The following is a 14,666-nucleotide window of genomic DNA, read 5'->3' as shown; positions in this document are numbered from 1 at the left end:
CAGCAATGATAACACTTGAGCAGAGCAGTCTGCAGCAGTCTCTTTAGTTTCACGACAGGCACATTAGTTTGGATGTTAGCTGCTTCTCCTTAATTGGATTGCTTGCATAAATTGCAATACAAGGTGGACATGTGATAGCTTTCTTTTTCACCAATCAGTCATGTCAAGAGAACCTTATGTATTTTATATAAAAAGTAGAAAAAATGATAATTTGAAGAGATGAGAAGATGGTGCAGAGTAAAAGCTGATATTCTTCCTTTATAACAGATAGCCCCAAGTTGTAGAGGCCATTATTTCTTGCATTTTCAGAGCAAATGAACTTGACAGATGGCTGTGTCACCTAAACCCCTACCTACCAACTTGATTATGCAGAAAACAATACAATAGAAAAGAAATCATTACTGAAGGAACCTGGTTAGTCCACAGAGGGCTGAGCGGTGCAGAAGAACAAAATTACAGTCGTGGAATTGAACAGCAAGAATACATTTAACATAAAGTGGGTTACAGCAAGGCAATCAGTCATGGCTAAAGCTATTGTCTAGGCTTGCTTGCATGGTATATGAAGTAATCTGTCATCTACCACTGAATTTATGCTTAGTTTATAGTAGAAAAATACAAAGGTTTTGCCAGGACATGTTCTGGTAGTCTTAAGTAGCTCAAGTATGGATCTATGAAATTAAAATTATGGGAATTCAGGACATTTTTCTGCTTTATATCTGTTTTGGAGGCCATTAGCACCAAAGTAGATTCTTCTCCCTTCTCCCCCGTTACTCAAACATTAACCAAATCACACCACTTAAGAAAGGACAAAACAGATTGGGCAAGACAAATACTTAGCACCAGTCCAGGTTACACAGCACTACCATTACTCCATAAAAAGTTACTCTGAATTTTCTGGAAGTCTGGTTATGAATGACATCCAACAAAGCAGGAACAGAACAGAACAGCACAGCACCTATTCCTGATGGCCCAGTCCCCACTTCGTTAATTTTTACACATTCTTTGCAAAAAGATAAAATCTCTTATCAATATTATTACTATTTCTCAGGGGTGTTATTATATGATCTCATACATCATTTACAACAAAATGGGCTTCCAGTCTCTTTCTGTTTCTCCCAACAGTTTTAAGCAATACGATCTACTACAATATGCTTGAGGGCTTACCACCTGGTAAGACCTCATGTTAACCAATTATTTCAATTAACTACTTTTGATATAACCCAGATCTTCTAATTTGCCATTAACACCAACGAAAATATCCATTTTAGCATGCCATATAATCCACACAAGTGGAAAGTTCAGTTGCTTTCATTTTGCGATTCCCTTTCAAACGGTTGTTGAGAAAAATCACATCCTTAACAGAAAATATTTCGTTGTTTTTGTCTTGAAGCCATGGCTACATACTTTGTTCATAACAGCAAGGTAACTTGCTAAAATAGTTATTTTATTTGGTTTATTTTTTGTTTGATCTGCAATGAAGAATAAATATTATGACTTCAATTTATTCTAATTCTTTTTCCTGAAACCATATTTAAGTCATGAACCAAAAGGATAAATGTGGCTAGACTAGAGTTGTCTTCATATAGGAGACTTAAATTTGATAGATGTTGTCTTCAGTACTCAAACTTCATTCTGTAAATTACATAAAGTCAAGATTTTCTCATTCCACTTATTCACTACATAATGTAATAACTTTTGTAAAATCTTCAGACAACTAAAAATCTTCCAGTGAAAGAACCCATCTTTCTTACTGTTGACAAAGTGAATTTACGTAGTCACTATACAGGTACATCTCAGCAACTGCAAATTGGGATTCAACTGACTAATAAGAAACAATTAAAGTGCATTTATTTGCAAAGCCATCAAATTACTTCCCTCTGTACTGGTGTGTTGAAAAGAAGTGCTTCTCAGCACAGCTTGGGTCCCAGTGTACCATAAAGGAAGCTACACCACCCCTTCCTCCTGCAACATCTTTCTTTCAAACACATCATGATATGGATTATAAAGTTAAAGAAAAAAAGACCCCCCGATTTAGCTGATTTTAAACACACCGGTAATCACCCTGCATCTTTTTCTACTCAACTCCTTCTTTCGTTCATATGAGCTCTATGCCCAGATTTAATACTAGATGTGTTGGTTCACAGAGGGGTGAATTAAAAAGGTTTAGTGCAAGTGATGAAGAGTCAAGGTTACTGGGAAAAACTAAGGGGGTGGGGAAAAAACTAAGGGAGTGGGGAAAAAACTCCACCCATAGAATACAGTGGACTTCCCCCTCGCCCCAGAAATAGCTCTTCCTCAATTACCAGGCTTCTCTGATATTCAGTATGCATCTGACTGGTTCCCAATTTTCCCCTGTCCCTTTCTAGGGAAAAAAATCACTGTAACACATCATGGGAAACCCACCCCAGTGGCAGGTCACCAAACACCAAGGAGTGGGAGTCTCATTTCCAGAATTCCTCAGCATCCTGAAAAAAAGACAAGGAAGAAGATGGAGTCTCCAAAAAAGAAAAAACTGTCTTCATTTCTCTGCCTCTTGCTACCATATTAAAACTCTTTCAGTCAGGTAAAGTCAAACAGTCTTTGCAATATTTTTAGTGTCTGCATATAATGCAATCTATGCAGATGAAGCTTTCAATATTTCCCCAATGCTGAAATCAGTAGCAGCTCAAAGAGCTCTACCGCATCTGCTTTGGAGGGTTATGTCTCTTTTCTTGGTCTCAGGTCTGAAGAGTGGATCTTTGGAATACTTGGGGATTGAAATTAATTTGGGGGAGCAGAGAAGCGTTCACTTCCTCTTATGAGGGTTTATGAATAGCTCATTCAATAGGGCTCACATATTTTTCGCTTTTCCAGCAAAGAAATACTGTCTGCAATTTTTGTGTATTGGTGCAGGATTTCCAGATCTCTACTAGGTTGAACAAAATGAGTGCTTTTGGTAATGCTGACATACAACCAGAAATCCCATGCTTGACTGCAGAATACCCCAAGAAAACCAGGTACTTAACAATGAAAGCTTACCTACAGAGTCTAGATGTAAACCAAGGGTGAGATATGTGTTAACTATCTTGCAAACAAAAAAACTTTGCCATGTGAAGCTTTCTGAGCCCATAGAAATACATAAGCAAGAAAAGAAATAAGTTCTCTAGCCTGAACAGGGCAGTTTGGACTATAACTACTCATTTGGAAGAAGCTTTCTTATGGAGCATACCGGGCAAATATCTGCCCAAACGAAAACTGAAGCACTCTCACAAGGAGATGCAGAAGAACAAACCAAATCAGAATAATTCAGTGGGACAGGACATCATCCACTCTGGAGTTCAAATAACATTTAAGCAACTGTATAACTGACAAAATAATGTAATTTCTATTAAAAACAGAGAAAATGAGCTTGGCAAGTTACTCAGCTGCCTTCATAAGGACTGACCCTAGTTACAGTAGAGCAGAAAGGCCTATTTTGGTGTCCAATGTACTGAGAAAAAGGAAGAGGAAAACACAGATGTAAACTGCTAAAAGAATTTGCTAAAAAATTCTTCAGTACTGAAACTAAGCCAGATTTTTCCCACTCTTTTGAACAGCAATTCTCCTAATCTAGCCTTGACAAAAATTATGTCTTTGCCATATCCAGAATTTAGACACACATACCCCCAGATATTGATATTATACATTTACCTATATTCTGGTAAATGTTCTAACTACAATAATCTTTTTCAGTCCTTTTGATTCCTATTCAGCTCACCTTTGAAAAATAATATTTTATCTTCTCATCATAGTTCCATTTGTGAACTCTTACTCCTTTCAAAAGATCATCAGGATATTCTATGAGAAACTCAAGGGCTGCAAACATGCAAGGAAAGAAAAAAATTTTTCAAAGATGTCTCTGGAAGTTATTGGAAGGTTATGTTTCAGTGTCCAAAATGTGAGGGCCATTGTGAGGATATGCCTGACATCTAGGGAGGAACAATAATTAAATTCTAGAGACTGTATTTATTAATTTATTGATATATGTCCTATCACCTCAAATCTGGTCTTGGACTGGGACAGAGTCTAACAACTAGGTGCAAAAGAAGTTCTCTTTTTCCCTCTGTTCATATTAAATCTTGAAAGAATTGAATAGTTCACGTCCTTTCCAATAAATTAAATTAGTTCAGAAGTAAAATTTTTTTAACATCAAGAATGTCATTCTGATGTCTATTTTACCTGGAAAGCTCACAACCTGACAACTAGCAGTTTAGCAAAGCTTTATCAAGACCCTTAGCTTCCTGATTTCAGACATTTTACTCTCCTCCTTTCATGTGCAGTCAGAATTTTGCCAGAGCAACCCACGTTTCTCTTGCTACTCAAATTCCCAATATCCGTCAGATTAATGCCAGGATAGGATGTAACGGTGATCCTCTTCTGCTGATGCACTCTGTACTCTGAACAAAAAAATATCTCTCATTTAAAACTAAGCAGCAGATTACAAAAATCACATTCTCCCTCCTCTAACCTTTGTCTGTGTTTTCACTTTATCCATAGTAGATTTTGATCTTGGCTTTGTCATTTCCTGATGTACTTTCAGCCCTTCACCTGAGTCAAAGACACATGTTCCTCACGGGTTAAAAACTGCTTTGGGGGGCAACTTTCCTCATGCTTGATACTTAACATATCAACTGCTTGTTCAGCGCAATTTTTATGTGTTTTTCTGTAGAGTAAGTAATCCAAAGCTTTTCAGTTACTGCGTGAAATAAACATATATGTGATTAATTGCTTTATTCGATATTATTAACTTACCAGGGATATTTTATTTTGATTAGTGGGTTGAGTGCTAATGTCACTGTAAAATCTAGAGTTAAGAAAGATGTCACTGAGTTACTCTCCCCTAGCAGGATACAGTTGTTCCCAGATGTATGTCAGATAATAGTTGTTCATCTTACTTTAAATAACAATCTCACCTTGGAGTTTATACCTTGTCTTTATTTCCCCAAGTAATGATATTACAGTTTGGAGTTTTTATTAAAAACAATGCTTTTTTCCTCTACATTGAATCTGCAAACATAATTAAGGACAAGAAATTGATCTGATTAGTTGCTGACACTGCAGTTTTGCAGCTGATGAAGTGCACTTCAATAAGTAATGTTCACTCTCTGCGACTACCTTGCTCGTGTGCTGCTAGAACTGGGATCCCCTCAGAACTAGCACACTTCCCAGCTAGCTCCAGGACTAACTTGGGCTGCAGAAGTTTTGTAAACATGTCAAGCTATGAGATCCTTTCGCTTTCAGTAACAGCTGACCAGACTCCTGGTACAAGTATTAAAGCAGATGGGATATTTAGATGAAATCAGTCTAGGGCATCATTCCCTGCCCATTGACATGGGAGCTACTTACAAAATGGGTCACTCTAATGGTTAGCATGTGATCTTGTTTTCTTCTAAAGACCCTACATACTACATGTGAATGTGAAACTAGCACAGCTGTGGTAATTAAATATCTGTCTGTCTTTGTTTGTTTGCTGAAATCCAGTTCTAGAAATTAATAAGTATGTGAAATGCTCTATGAATTCAAACTAACACATACACATAACTATGTCTAATTATTGCTTTTGTAGTGGCTGAGTGCAGTAACTTTTTCTCTTTACCGGTAGGCTGTAGAAGAGTCAAAATTCCAGGACTTGATCCTGTTGCTGCCTACTCAGATGTTCTGCTTATAAAAAAGTTAATTGTGTACTCAGACACTGGCTTTTAAAGATGAATCTCACCTTGCTCTCAGAGTTCAAAAACCACTAGAGTTTGCAACTTTAATTCTCAAAAACTTTTCTTCATATTCTACAACATGCTGCAAGGCAGTTCACAATTCTTAGTTGTTCACAGCATTAATTTACTTTATTGATGACATCATCAGTATTTTGTCACTGTACAGTTTAGTTGTCCTGAGTAAAGCTGACCATGGAAGTTTTAAACATTGATTTTTATTTTTTTTCCCTTCTCTAGCATGAGCAAATGATTTATCATCTTCTTCTGGGACATCAGCCAGAGGCAAGAAATAGCTCTAATAACATGCTCTGAAGTGACTTATACTAACTGTGTGTTTAAAACGTGGTCAGATAATATGCTATACCTGGACATAGGAACATCAACCAGCAGGAAAGACAGGAAAGATTTTTATACAAAAAAATAATACCTGCCACATACCAAACACAGAACCCAATTTTCTTTCAAAAATAATTGAGATAATTTGAATATATGACATTTTGAACTTGATTTTTATTATTTAAAAATTTCTGAATAAAAATATTGTGAAATCTATGTCAAAATTAGGAAAAGGCAGAATAAAGCACAAGTTTCATGTAGAAACTTTCTTTCTCAATAGGGATTTTGATTTAAACATCACTAACTTTATTAATTTTCTTTCCTTGACATTGTGTCACAGTACAGTATTGAAAAAACAAATCTAATGCAAAAGAAGACTGAAGAATTACAACCATTGTACTACTTACAGAGGAAACATGAGGGCAGTGATGAAAAATAATTTCATAGGATTCCTATCTCTCTGTTACTTCAGTAGATTCATGCATGTGCATGCATGAAAGGAAAACAGATTGGATGCAATTAGATGCTACATTTCCTTAGGTGACAAAGCTGGCTATTTCCTGATTTATGTAGCAGTCCCATAAGCAGTCATGTTGGCACTACTGATCCAGCAGGAGAAGGAAAACCAGTAGTACAAGGATGCGAAAAAATGAAAAAATGTTAAAGGAAATAGGACCTCCTTATGCTGGAGGGAGAGGAAAAAACAGCAGATAGTTGGAGGAATGCATTTTACAGATAAAAATTGATTATAATTGAAGGAGCAACTAGAAATAATTTACAAACAAATTTTTAAATTGGTCTCAGAGTTAAAACATTTCTAACGTGCAAAAAGCCCAGAAATAAAGAGTGGGAAATATGTACATTTTCACTTTGCATATGTGCAGTCTAAGCAAAAAGAGGTGCTTTAGGCATATGTGGGTAAGTAATGACAAACATTTACATTAAGTGCATTTGGTCTCTTTCTTATTTGCTTTCCTGCATTTTTATTTGAGGAACTTTTTGGTCTACTAAATGTTCATTTGAAAAGACTGGAGCCAAAAATTACATGTTTATAAACATGTTATGAGCTTTGGCTACATACAGAAATGCACTTTATTTTGTGAGTGAATGGAAAGCATTGTGGACAGGACCAGAACTGTCTATACAGATAACATAATTCAGTAGTTCATACAGTCATTCATATACACTACTAGGCCAGGTTTTTAGTTGAGGTAAATGAGTGTAGTTTGATAGTTATATGATGCTTTGCTCTCCATTATTTTGACGTTTCTGCCTCATATAGATAGATTCAAAATAAAAATTCTGTGATTCTAGGTGTTTAGATGCTCAAGAGAATTAACTTATTTCTCCCAGGCAGTAGTACTGACACAGAATACTTTCTAGTTTGTTTTCGTTTGTTTGTTTGTTTGTTTGATTTAATTACAGTACACTCAAGACTGTTAATCCATTAGAAATAAATTATTTTAATTTACCGTTAGCTTATTGTGGTAGTAAATATTTGCGTAAAGTCAGGTAAAACATGTTACAGTCCACTAGGGTCCAGTCCAATGGTAAAACTCATGAACACCAGATTATGTTAAATAATATTTGGGAATAATAAAAGTTTGAAATACCTTTTTCTAAAACTGCTTCTACGTGGCAAAAATTATCCTAAAAAAATGGCAATTAATTCTTACTTTTGCCAAAGTGAAATCAGTAATTATTTTTTAACAGAAATGCATCAGCTCAGTATTTTGAGCTTTACTGAGATTTCTCTTCATATCTTTTGAAATCCATCAAGTTTTGAAAAAATTACTTCTGAATACTTATTTCTTTCTAGAAATAAGAGTTCACCACAACTCATACCCCTTGTATTGTTATGCCTTTCTCAGTGTATCAGAAGCAGAGAATTTTAATTGTATTTTATGTATTTTAACCTCTTTCAGGCCTTGGATCTTTTTAATATGTGATTTCACCATCTCATTAGTCCATTAGACTCTCTAAGGCTGTACATACTTGGTGTACAAGAATGCTGCTTAATATTCCCCAAAGTCACTGCTCCCTCCTAATTTGACTTGTCAGGATAAACAGGTTTTAAGTAACAGTTTTCACTCTCTTTGAACAACCATTTCTGCTGCAGGAATTACTTGGAAGCCACCGAGAAGAGAAATTCTCTTCCTTTCCTCTGTGTAGGACACAAAGGAAAATCTCTGCCTCCCATTTCAAGGGATTCACATAGGTTGGGGAAGAGCAGGTTAGTGCTGGCTGTGCACTTGATGTGAGCACCATCTGGCAGTTGCAGGGTAGGGTGACTCTGGGGGAGCACTGTCAAGAGCACTCTGCTGCTGCTCTAAAGAGGAGCAACATTAACATCTTGCTGCTGGTTTTAGCATATGTGATAACAGACTGAGACTGGACATGACCACTTCTTATAGGACCACATTTCCCTTGCTGATGAGGGATCCATTTCTGTCTTTGTACTACAAGAAATATGCGTTTGGGCTTCGTTGGCCTTGTGCCTTGCTTGAGCACACAAACCAGTGTCCTGAATGTTTTTCCAAATCTACTGTGTTCCAAGGTATGTGCCAAAAACTTTTGGGATTTTCAGGTTACACTGTGTAAGATATACCTGCAAGCTACAGCACTGAATCCAAAGGAACATTTATTTCCTATAAGAAGAGATAACTCCTGAGGCAGATTTTTTTTTGGAAACAAGATACTGTAATAAACCACTTCCCAGGTGTTACTTGGACAATAAGTCAAAGCAGGAAGCTACCAGAGGCACCCTACACAAAGCATAATCACAGGAACAGATATTGGCACTGAAACTTAAATACAAATCTCAAGCTCTGAAATTATGTTCTGCTTGCAGTCTTTGTCCTACCAGCTACATACTCATGATCCTTCATGTGTAGGCATTATGTAATGTTCCTACAGATATTTGGATGGACTTATAAAGCTACCTTCTGGAAAGGGGGGCAGAAGAGTGTTAATGGGAAAAAAAAATAAAACAAAGATGACTAGAAGAACTGTAGTAGTCTTGTTCATGTCATATAAAAGTATGTGAAGAATTAATAAGAAGTAATTCCAAAATACCAAAACATTCTGGTAAACATTGGGATAGGCAGAGTTTAAGTTACTGAATTAATAGAAAGCTGACTAAATAAATTTACACCCTTGTATATAAATCCCACCCACTTCTAGGAGCTGCAGATGACTACATAAAATAAAAATAGTTCAACAACCCAAGAAAGGTCTTTCTAGGTTTTCTGGATTTTGTAGGTCATATTATCATATTCTCCCAGGCAATTATCAGTAAGACAAGAGGGCATGGTCTTAAGCTCTGACAGGGGAGGTTTAAGTTAGATAGTAGGAAGAAATTCTTTACAGAGAGGGTAATCAGCCATTGGAATGGGCTGCCCAGGGAAGTGGTGGATCCTCCATCCCTGGAGGTTTTTAAGATGAGACTGGATGTGGCACTTAGCGCCATGGTCTAGTGGTGGTAGTGAATCAAGGGTTGGACTTGATGATCTCAGAGGTCTTTTCCAACCCGTCTGATTCTATGATTCTATCATAGAACCATAGAATGGTTTCTGTTGGAACAGACCTTTAAAGGTCAACTAGTCCAGCTCCCCCTGTACTAGATGTTCCACTAGATCAGGTTGCTCAGAGCCCTGTCCAATCTGGCTTTGAATATTTCCGGGGATGGAGTATCTACCACCTCTCTGGCCAGTCTGTTCCAGTGTTTCACCACTCATTGTCAAGAATTCCTTCTTTATGTCCAATCTAAATCTATCCTCTTTCAGTCTAAAATCATATCCTCTTGTTCCATTGTAATAGGCCCTCCTAAAAAGTTTTTTCTCATCTTTTTTATAAGCCCCCTTTAAGCACTGAAAGGCTGTAATGAGGTCTCCCTGGACACTTCTCTTCTCCAGGTTGAACAACTCCAGCCCTCTCAGCCTGTCTTTGTAGGAGAAGTATTTTTGGGCCCTCCTCTGGACTCACTTCCACAGGTCCATGTCCTTTCAATGCTGAGGACCCCAGAGCTGGACACAGCACTCCTGGTAGGGTCTCAAGAAAGCAGAACAGCAGAATCACCAAAACAGCAGAATCACCTCCCTCGACCTGCTGACCATGTTGCTTTTGATGCAGCCCAGGACACAACTGGTTTTCTGGACTGTGAGTCCACATTGTCAGCTCATGTCCAGCCTCTCATCCATCAGCACCCCAAAGTCCTTCTTGGCAGGGCTACTCTTGATCTGTCCATCCCCCAGCCTGCATTGATGCTGAGATTGCCCTGATCCAGGAGTAGCATGTGGTAATTGGTCTTTGGGCCTACTTTTTGAGTTTGACTTCTAGATGACATCTCATCCTTCAGGGCAAGTCAACTGCAAGATCTAGCTTCCTGTCATCTGCATTTTCTGTCACCCTCTTAAAGAAGCACATCTTTAAGGTATTTCATTGGTGTTTCTCTGCTGTCTCCTATTGCCTCAGGAGCCCCTGACTCACCTCTGTAAGACTTCAAGTGTTCTGCAGTGTACACAGCATGTCTCAGAGCAACAGGCTGAGATCCTTCGCTAGCACACCATCCCTGGAACCTTCGTGTGTCATCCCACATTTTGTCACAGACAAGCCTGATATTATCCTCCTCCCTCGTCAAGTCTTGTGTACTTTGTTGTTTCTAGGGCTGGATTCACAGCAAAGTAATTGGTACTAACTAGAAGCTACCACTTAAGAGTAAATACAGCCACATCACTGTGAACTTTTCATACATAATTAGTACTCACTATCAAAGGAGTGATACAACCAGCAGTTAGGATCAGGCTACTGAAAATGTCACCCTTTTGTAAAACTCTGACCAAAATAAACCTGAGGAACCCTATAACAACATTATCACTGAACAAACTCCATTTTGCCTTCCACTACAGAGCTCAGTGTTTCCAGCCTTAGTGAACAAAACATCTTTAGAAATTATAAGATTTCCATGATTTCAGGTTGTGCCTCTGAGAAACAAATCTAATTCCTACTACTGAGATAACAGGGAAACTTTGGTCCTGGAAGTGGCAAAATGTAGTGTTTTTTTTTTTCTTTTTTTTTCCTTTCATATCATACTATTATAAAAGCAAAATTACATTTTGAAAAATGAGACTGTTTTCAAAGTGTTAGAGTGAGTTTTGGAAGCATAGAGGAATATAGATCTTCTCAAAAAAAATTAAAATTTTTCAAAAAACAGTCTTTGGTGTTGAGGTAGGTCTCTTTTAATCCTCTGACAAAATTATATAGGATTCTGTTATAAGATAGTTCTAAAAACTTGTATAGAAAGTGATGTTTAATTGTGAAAGTTACTGTTCCCGGTGTAAAAAAAAATCATAAAAGCTCCACAGAGCTCCAGAACCAGAGACCTGCCTTACATTGCTTGCCACAAGAAGACCTTGTCCTCATTTTTACAAGCAAGTACCAGACCTGACCTGTTAGTCCACTTATGTAAATAATAAGTCCAATTCCCTTTGCAAGCTCCTGCTAAAGCTGTGCCATTAGAGCCATCGTGTCATTTAGGCTGTCAGTGGAGAATCAAAGACTGCCTGTGCTGCAGCAGCCCAGTGCTACGTTTCTAAGAAAATGGGCTCTTAAAAAAGGAAATGTCACACCGCAGTGTGAGAGATAAACAGAGGTATATCTTTAGAGCAGCAGGCAGGGACTGTAGAAACACTTTCTGTAAATGACTTTGATCCCCTAGTGTGATGAATCATGGAGTCGCAAATCCTTTTTAGCTAATTGCTATCAGCTTGTGAGATTTTTCCTTCCATGTTCAATATCAATTTTCAGGGCCATAGGAGATAGCACTTCTCCCCGGAGTCTGCTGGCGACTTACCGCTAAAACTGAACTAGCACCACTTAACAGTTTAAAGGGGGAAGTCATTTAATATGACACTGCTGCTAGTAACTAAAAGGGAAAATATTAGGGGCAAATACAAGGAATAGTAAGCCTTTTTACTGTCAGTGACCTGTCTTTGAAAATGTCCTTTCCATATCCACATAGTATCAGTGCAGCTATCTCAAAGTAAAAGAAGCTGTAATTATTCAAAACAGATACACTGAGACCTGGGAAAAAGGAAAGTGAAATTTGGTTATTTTTCAGTTCTAATGACTTCCTCATTAAAAACTACATATAATAAAACTTTTTTAAGACTCTCAGAACCATACTATTGGCCCGAATAAGAAATTTAGAATATCTCTTCCACCAGTGAATTTTAAATAAAAACACTTACAGCACAAATTTTACTCCTTTTTCACTTTTGGGACAATCAAATGAAAATGTTTCAGATTTTCAGGAAAATCTAGAATCCTTTCCTGTTCACTGGAATTTTTCTGTAAAATTTTGTCATCACTGTTTATTCACAAAGTTATGCGGACCAGAGGTTACTTCTTTGAAGTATAATGGCATACGAATCTTTTGAGACTACAGGGGGACACAACTCCATGCAACATCTGAACACTGCCAGACTCTTACAAATTCTGAATTCATATTTGTCTCTTGGCATTCAGTAGCCATTTAATGCAGCCAGCATCTCCTACAGTCAAAACCATTTGGTAACTTGGATTCAGTATCAAATGTCATGGCACTTAAAATCTAGACTTTACAGAGGAGTGAAAGAGCAAAGTATTAGGTTAGTTGGTTGTGTAAAGCTGGAAAAAAAAAGTGGTTAAAAAAAGTCTAGGAAAGTTTGCTTGAAAAAAAAGCAACTGAACTCACATTTGATGAGTTCTTTTAAGCTAAGTTGAACTTTCACTTTTGGTCTTATGTGCCTTGACAGTCATTCACTGGTATTTATACTCCGAGCAATGACAGTTTTCTACCCTAGATTAGGAATATTTTTTTAATCTGTATATGAAAAAAACAATATGGTGCCCAGGGACTATACTCATCCATTTAAGGATGATCATATAAATATAATATGAATGTCCAACAAAGCATAACTTCAGAGTGACATTTGGTTTCATTTGTCACAGGCAGGACAAGAGTTAATCACTAAAAATGTTCTGAGACAAATTTTAAACAATAAATATTCTTTTTGGAAAAATAAATAAATAAAACCCATTTGTTTTTTATTCTTTCTTGGAATGTTTTCCATTTGTTTCCTTATCAAGAAAAATATCTATTATTAAAGTAGATATGTATTTATTTGAGGTGGGATAGACTTCAAAGATGGAAATGAGACAACAGTTATAGGATTTTAACATGTAGACTGAAAACATAAAATATAAATCAAAATAATGTTTTACCATTAGCTGAGCACCCAGATTCTGAGCTGGTATCCAAATTATTTTCCTTCCTAGGGAAGACAGGTAAAATGTTGATGACAAGGCTCATAGTTTTGAATACTTTCCCAATTTTGAATACTTGCCTGAGTTTTAAATGTCCCCCCTCAACTGTTTCTTATGAAAATTTCCTAGCACATGGAGCTGTTGCATCTGCTATTCTGTGTGACATAAGAGTAGAGTAAGACACTTCTCAGCTTCCACCTTGCATCTGAGTTCCACTTCACAGCGTACATTTAACTTGTATGTATTTTTTAGTATCTTCCACTAAATATCCAAGGGAGAACACAAAATTTCTCATGTTTTCTTCCCTTGTCTTACCTAGAACTTTTCTTCTCTGAAAAGTGATTCAGCCTACTGTTTGATCACAGCATCTTCACTAGTGAATTCAAAGTACCAATATGATGCTTATTATAAGACATTGGTTCATAACTTCCTCATAAATAAGAGAAGTTGAACTATTTCATATTTCTATCATATTTGCAAAGATCTTACTTTAAAGAAGCAAGGAGAGGAGACTGGAGGATCAAAATTTTTATTCAGAGAGAAAAAAGTAGTTGTTAACTTTGACATGAACTGACTTGATAGTAGGGATCAAAGTCTGAGAAAGTCAGGCAAGTAGTTTGACTCTAGGATACTCTGATTTCCTGACTTATAGAAAGTTCTTCAGTGAAGTTTTATGTTTAAAATTATTTTTCCCTTTTTAAAGGAAATTAAAGCAAAGTATTGTCAAGCAAACTCACTGTAAAATGAAAGTCTTCAAGGCTGTATGAAAAGATTTAGATTTTTCTGATGAAAAAAATAATTTGTGAATTTGCATAGAAGCTACAGCTGGTATTGCAAAGTAAAAAGCAATACCAATACTGTGCTTAAGTAAATCCTCTTCATTTGAACAAACCTAAATTTGTTTTAAAGCTAAAAAAAAGTCACATGACAAAAGGGGGCAGTCACATAGGTTACACAAAGTTCAGTGGGAAAATTTTGTCTGCTTTCTTTTCTGATAGTGATAAAATTATGCTCTTAAAGAGTATCATAAACTATCTTTAATTTACAAACAGCAAATACATTAAAATTCTAGCTGGTCATACAATTTTCGTGCAATTTAGCCTTAATTTCAATTCAACAAATCTGTGTAATTTAGCTACTTAAAACTTCATCAGGTAAGATCTGGATCAAGTTTTTTTCTCTCTCGCTGGAAATGAAGACTGACTTGGGATTTGAAATCTGGATCTAAGAAAACTCAGTATGACCCTAAGTCAATAGATGTATTCTTCCAGCAGATTTTTACTGATGAATTTGGAA

The 14,666-nt window shown here is 36.7% G+C and overlaps 1 long non-coding RNA gene across 1 annotated transcript; it reads right to left on the bottom strand.

Moving 5' to 3' along the window:
• Positions 1-1,559: 1,559 nt before the first annotated feature.
• On the bottom strand, positions 1,560-3,811 carry LOC113998107. The gene is made up of 3 exons (XR_003544338.2): positions 3,737-3,811; positions 2,404-2,465; positions 1,560-1,632 (listed from the first exon to the last, which is right to left on the bottom strand). It is a non-coding gene; the product is annotated as an uncharacterized LOC113998107 (long non-coding RNA).
• Between the last annotated feature and the right edge of the window lie 10,855 nt (positions 3,812-14,666).

This window comes from Pipra filicauda, unplaced genomic scaffold, assembly GCF_003945595.2.
Source record: "Pipra filicauda isolate LSUMZ 115617 unplaced genomic scaffold, ASM394559v2 scaffold56_size3634133_pilon, whole genome shotgun sequence".
Taxonomy (NCBI): Eukaryota; Metazoa; Chordata; class Aves; order Passeriformes; family Pipridae; genus Pipra; species Pipra filicauda.
Note: the sequence above shows the minus strand (reverse complement) of the source record. Positions and strands in the feature narration are given on the sequence as shown.